This window comes from Octopus bimaculoides, chromosome 9, assembly GCF_001194135.2.
Source record: "Octopus bimaculoides isolate UCB-OBI-ISO-001 chromosome 9, ASM119413v2, whole genome shotgun sequence".
NCBI lineage: Eukaryota > Metazoa > Mollusca > Cephalopoda > Octopoda > Octopodidae > Octopus > Octopus bimaculoides.
Window position 1 is genome coordinate 30,732,631 of NC_068989.1, and position 6,550 is coordinate 30,739,180.

General features: G+C 34.3%; 1 protein-coding gene across 8 annotated transcripts in view; it reads right to left on the bottom strand.

The window, feature by feature from the left end:
• The window catches only part of LOC106875847 (coiled-coil domain-containing protein AGAP005037), an 877,187-nt gene that overhangs the window by 753,764 nt on the left and 116,873 nt on the right, over positions 1-6,550 (bottom strand). Inside the window, exon 1 of one of the 8 annotated variants that reach the window (XM_052970541.1) lies at positions 6,473-6,537. The exons of the other annotated variants lie outside the window; for them this stretch is intronic. The gene's annotated coding sequence lies outside the window, so the exon portion shown is untranslated. Of the gene's footprint in view, positions 1-6,472; positions 6,538-6,550 lie in introns of those variants that run through there. 8 annotated transcript variants of the gene reach the window in all.

Genomic DNA, 6,550 nt, shown 5'->3' on the forward strand with positions numbered 1-6,550 from the left:
CAAACAATCTCTTCTTGTAGTTCTTAATCGATGACTCGCATGTTTCTTTAGGAATTTTTTCCCATTCTTCTTGACAAATTTTCTTCAAATCTGGAATGCACATTGGGGCTCTTGAATAAGTTTTAATTTTCAAATAACGCCACAAATTTTCAATGGGGTTCAAGTCAGGTGACTGCCTTGGCCATTCTAATAATTTTATATTGTGATTGACAATCCATTTTTGGTAGACTTCGCCATGTGCTTAGGGTCATTATCCTGTTGTAAAACCCACCCTTCACAAAACTGGAGCTTTTCTACAGAGTCCCCTAAATTATTGTGCAAAATATTTTGGTACATCTCTGCATTCATTCTACCATCTATCACATGTAAATTGCCAGTGCTATTTGCAGAGAAACACCCCAATACAATGATGTTGCCACCTCCAAACTTTACAGTAGGAATTGTGTTTTTCGGCGAATAGGTGGTACCATCTTTCCTCCAAACATGGCTACGGGAATTTCGTCCAAACAATTTTTGACTCGTCTGTCCAAAGAACATCTTCCCAGAATGTATCAGATTTATCTTTATGTTCATAAACAAATTTTAAATGGGCATCACTATGCCTTTTAGTCAACAGAGAAGTTTTTCTAGGTGAGCATGACTTCAGTTCATTCCTATGAAGTTCATTGCTGATTGTTCATAGTGAAACACTGGTCCCTGAAGCTAACAAATCTTCTTGCAACTCCTTTCTGGTGATCATTGTGTTTTTTTTTGATACTTCACTTCATTTCTCTTAAAGATCTAGGGGAAATCTTGCGTGGTGCACCAGATCTTATTCTGTTTTCAACAGTTCTCGATTTTTTATATCTTTGAATAAATGAAGATATGGTAGAAAATGGAATACAAAGGGTCTCTGATATTTTCCTGTAACTTTTACCTGCTTTCTACTGTTCAATAATTAATATTTTCACTGAATTTGTGAGTTCTTTACTTTTCACCATTATTACAACGCTACTTTATGTTGTCTCAGTGCTGAATGAAGAAGCTAGCGTTTTGACACTAAAAATAACCACTGATAAGATTATTGGAACAAATGACAAAGTTCTAGTAAAAAAAAATTATTTTAACAGTATTTTGTGGCATAGAAACTCATAAATTTATTCTGTACGAATACTTTTTTCACCCCTAAATATTTATAATTGTTAGTTACTATAATTTATTAGTTTCTTTTGCATATTCTTAGTTTATGCATGTGTATGCAAATATAGTATTGGTATATTCCATTTATGTTCATTAGAAATTAAATAAATAAAGAATTTTGACATGTACGAATATTTATTTCTCCCCACTGTATAACAGTTATATTTAATTTAATATACTTTTTCGAAAAACAAAACGACTCTTAGAAACCCACTAAGCAAATCTCTTAAATGTTTGTAGTGTCCTGTGCCGTCCTTTCTATGTTTGGTTATATTATCATAATAAAGAGAATAGCTGGTGATTATCAAAAACTGATGATGGGTTACTACCCAGAAACCCGCATCTGTGTGTATCATGTAAGGCTAGAGATGGGAATGATGATTTCCCTTTGCAAATACTTATCAGACACAGACAGTGTGTCGTTAGCCAGCTGGAAGAGATGTGTTCCTGGGGCTATAAACAACAGTAGCATCGTCCCCTATGGGTCCACCACATTTAAGTGGCAAATATACTTCACGATTCCATGCTGCTACTGTTTACTTCTCACTCAGAGATTTATTATTGTTTGTGTGTATACACACACACACACACATGCGCGCATATGTACATGCATACATACATACAAACATACATGCATATATACACATACACACATACATACATGCCCGTGCCCACATAATGGACATGCACACACAGAAATATATATATATCCATATAGATGAATGTACACATGTATTTATCGCTACAGTCATAAATAGCTTAAATAGAGTACCCCAATACATTAATAAACATCATACACTGAACACCTATATATGTCTAAGTGTATATCTTAATATATAATGCTGAAGTTGTGTGTCTGTGTGAAGCCTTTTTAAAAGTTTATAGAAATCCACATTTTCCAATTTTTCGTAAAAATTTTTACATCAATGGAATTTTCTCGATGTGAACTTTCCAGTGCAGTAATTAGTTTTTAAAATTCCATTTACTTTCTGTGATTTAAGGGAAATTTGGCTGTTGTTTCTAGCAACTTTTATATTTCTTCCCTTCTGCCTGGAACGGCATTCTTACACACGCGCTCAACATATAATATAGAGAGTAAGAGTAAAAGAGGTAGAGAGAGAGAGAAAGTGATACATACAAAGTCATAGATTAAACTTTCCTCTCAGTATTCTTTACCTATTTTTCATAACATAGATACGTAAAAACACACACAACCACACATACGTGATCTGTAACAACAACATACACATAAACACATCAACATTATAGATATAAGATTTAGTTTCTGTGTTTCTTATATAAACACGTGCACGCATTACTATTTTATAACTGTCTTCCATTTTCTCTTTCTCTCTCTTCATTGCTACCATCTCTATTCCTTTCTCCCCCTCTCTCTCCCTCTTCTCTCTCACAAAACATTCACTACAATATAATTCATGTTCGTCAATGTTTGGTAAATATACCACGATTTTCACTAGGGTGTTAGTGTTAGGGTTTATGTATCACTTTCTCTCTCTATCTCTCTCTCTCTCTCCCTCTTTTACTCTCTATATTATATGTTCACATCAAAAAAATTCCATTGATGTAAAAATTTTTAAATTCTGTTTACTTTGTGTGATTTAAGGGAGAATTGGCTGTTGTTTCTAACAACTTTCATATTTCTTCCGTTCTACCTGTACATACAATCATTGACTACAATATAACTCATGTTCGTCAATGTTTGGTAAATATACCACGATTTTCACTAGGGTGTTAGGATTAGGGTTTTAGGGTTATGGTTAGGGTTTAGGGTTACGATTAGGGTTAGTGTTACGGTTACGGTTTTAAGGTTAGGGTTTAGGGTTTTAGGGTTAGGGTTACGTAATCGTGCAGGTGTTAATCTGAAAAATTACAGAAATGTGAAAATTACCGACCCTGCCATCTATTATAATTTTTGTTGTTCTGTTTAATATATACATAGATTATGCCTTCAAAGAAGAGAGTTTGCTGGGGAAAGAAAGCAACCGGTTTAAAATGACAGCAACAGACTGCAGCAATTCACCACATTCCAGAAGCTACTTTGAACATAATGCAAAATGGTGCATCAACATCTTCTGCCTAATCTGATAGAATTCTGGCAAAACTGTGTAGCAACAGATCGCCAGCAATTGCTTCATCAGAAATTGCCGTCCTACCTCCTGCGAAAAGGGATTACCCTGCTATGTATAATCAGGGCAGCGCAAGAAGTTGTTTTCCACAAGCATTTCTATAGCCAATTAGACGGATGAAATTTATGTACGCTTAATAAAACAGCCTTCAGACTTTCCCTATTAATTTCATCATCTTTTGAATTATGAACATATTTACATCATAAGGGTTTTTTCGTTGTAAGGCTTTCTTTTTTAGTTGATTTTCACCTAGCAAGACTTATTGTAGATGGCGTAATAAGTCACACCCAGACAAGGTCGGGTTATACTGCTAGCATATATATATATTTATATATATAAATTTAAAGAATGTAGTAAACGCATATTATAACTGCATACTTTTATTCCGACATATGTTTCGAAGAATTACAATTTATGCGATCCACAGGAATCGGCGATGTTAAAAATGTAAACTTCTCCTCAGGGAAATGTATGGTAACCAGCTTAAACGTAAGACATTATAACCGAATATGAGAACTATAGTTGGAGAAGGTTATAACGTAATTCATTTGAAAAAACCGTTGGAGATTAGGACGCTACCAGATAGTACGTTGGACAAGAAGGGAAGAAAAGAAAAGAAAAAAAGAAAAAAAGAGAAAGAAAATTCAGAGTGTAGATTTGGGAGACGATAGGATGATATAAATCCGATAAAAATTGGAGAGGAATGTTACGTAATAAAAAGGCATTATAAATGGGGTTAATCTTGTATTTCTACAAAATATTGAGATAAATGTATATAATCATTTATACTTATGTGTATGCGCATATATACACAAATAAACACACATATACTCGAATATATACATATATGCATATCTATATACACACCTACATACAAACCCACACACACACACATACATACACACACACATATATATATAAAATATATACACATATATATACATATATACACACATTCATACCCATATATACATACATATACACACACATATACATATACATATATATACATATGTAAGAACGACCGTGCAAACCCAAAAGGAGAAATGGTGACGAATGGAAAACAGGGCTCCTTCTTTAAACGAATCACACGGTCGAACACAAAAATAAATAAAAATGATAAATATGTTATAATTCTATAACATAGAGAATTCGTAAATGCCAGTAAGGAAGACGATAGGAACACAACCGTATGAGATGAATAACAGTAAGATTTATTGTAGCATTAAACTGTATGTCTGTGTGTGAGTGTGAATGCGACATAATGAAACACAATAAAAGACAGGCCGTCATGTAAAGAAAAGAGTGTGTGCGAGTAATACATGTATGTGAATGCGTGAGATACAGTTAGATTAGAGTCAGTAACACGTATAATAATTTAATAGTTCTTAATTAGAGTACACAGTGGTAAGTGTGTGTATATAAGAAGTTAAGGCGTGTGGGGCAGAGCGATCACTAGTTGTGATGTTAGGGCTTCTATGCCGGGCCGAATTCTTGAATACAGATGTTCTTCGCAGGCTGGGTTCTTGGCTGTTATTTTTCGTGGTGAAGAAATCACACAAACAAGATCGAAGAGAAGTACTGCGGTTAGCTGTTGGTAGCTTGTGTACGTGTAGAGTCATGTTGACGCTGGTGGCGATGCTGGTAGTCGTAGTGTGGTGTTGCTGCTGGCGACGTCGGGGGCGATGCTTGTAGTTCGTAGTTGTACGATGGTGTTGATGTCGTCGCTGGAAATTGGCTGGTTGGTTGGTGCTGTGTTATGCGTGTGTGGTCAGCGGCCAGATCTCAAAGGAGATCTGAGGCGCGACGATTTGGCGGGTATAATTTAGTCTATTTATAGCTGAAGGTAGGCTCCAGAGAAGCATTAGAAAAACACTATCCCGTGACCTTATTAGGGGCTGTGGTTGGTCAGTTTGCGTCCTAGGGCGAACGGGTGGAGATAATTTACCCGCGCAAACAATAGTCAGTCATGTGATGGATACAACAGGCTACTCTCTGCTACGCCCGCGCTTGTTTATATTTATAACAGCGGGGAAGATTGTTTGTATATAATGGCGATAGAGGTAGTTTCACTACACATATATAAATATATATATATATACATATATATACATACACATACATACGTACATATACATACATAAGCACATACATATACACACATGCATACATAAACGCGCAAACACACACACACATATATATATATGTATATATATATACACACACACACATACATATCCACACATATATATATATTTATATAAAAATACATAAACATATCCGTGCACATAAACATTTCTAATTTATTCACCAATTTGTATAGCAATAATAAGAGTTATTTATGCTCTTGGCTTTCTTAGTGAGAGTTTCCTAAATCTACGATCCTAATTCATCATTTCAACGTTCCTAGAAACATCTTTAGTTTTAAAACAATCATGTTTTAAGTATTTATTCTCGTAACAAGATATATCCCAAACATTTAAATATCTCATTATATGGCGCATAATTTACTGATCAACATAATATATTTTTATTTTCAAATCTCGATAAAGCTTTTACAATAATAGATATGTTACGGAATTACTGTAGTAAACCTTATTTATAATATTAACTTTGTCTTCTTAAGCAATATTTAATCTTTTAACCCCTATTTCAGCCCAACTTTTCTTACATATATTAATAAAATAATCAATTCATGTAGATCAATAGACCACCCATTAACTTTATTATTCATTTATTTATTAATTAATTTTCAATCATTTAATATCTCATTCACTAATATATGAATTACCTTCCGATAAATATCTCTCCACTTTATTACTAATTACCACACATCGACAGTATTTATATACGTACTAAGGAGTGTATAATATTGCGTATGAGTCTCTATGTAAATACATGTAACTACACATACATAAAAAATATATATGTGTGTGTGCGAATGTATGTGTATGAGTGTTCGTATATACACGTGTATCTGTGTGCGTGTGTGTCTACATTCATGTTTTTGTATGAAACTATGTGTTTGTATAGATTTTTGTATATATATATATATATGTGTGTGTGTGTGTGTGTGTGTATGTGTGGTGAGCTGGAGGAAGAAGACAACAAGAAGCAAAAGGACAGAATGAAACGTTGGACCTTACCTTGTCGACCGCAGCGGAGTACACGATCGCTCCTGATCAGAACACGTCTTTCTCGTAACATCGCTGTTTTCTGACTGG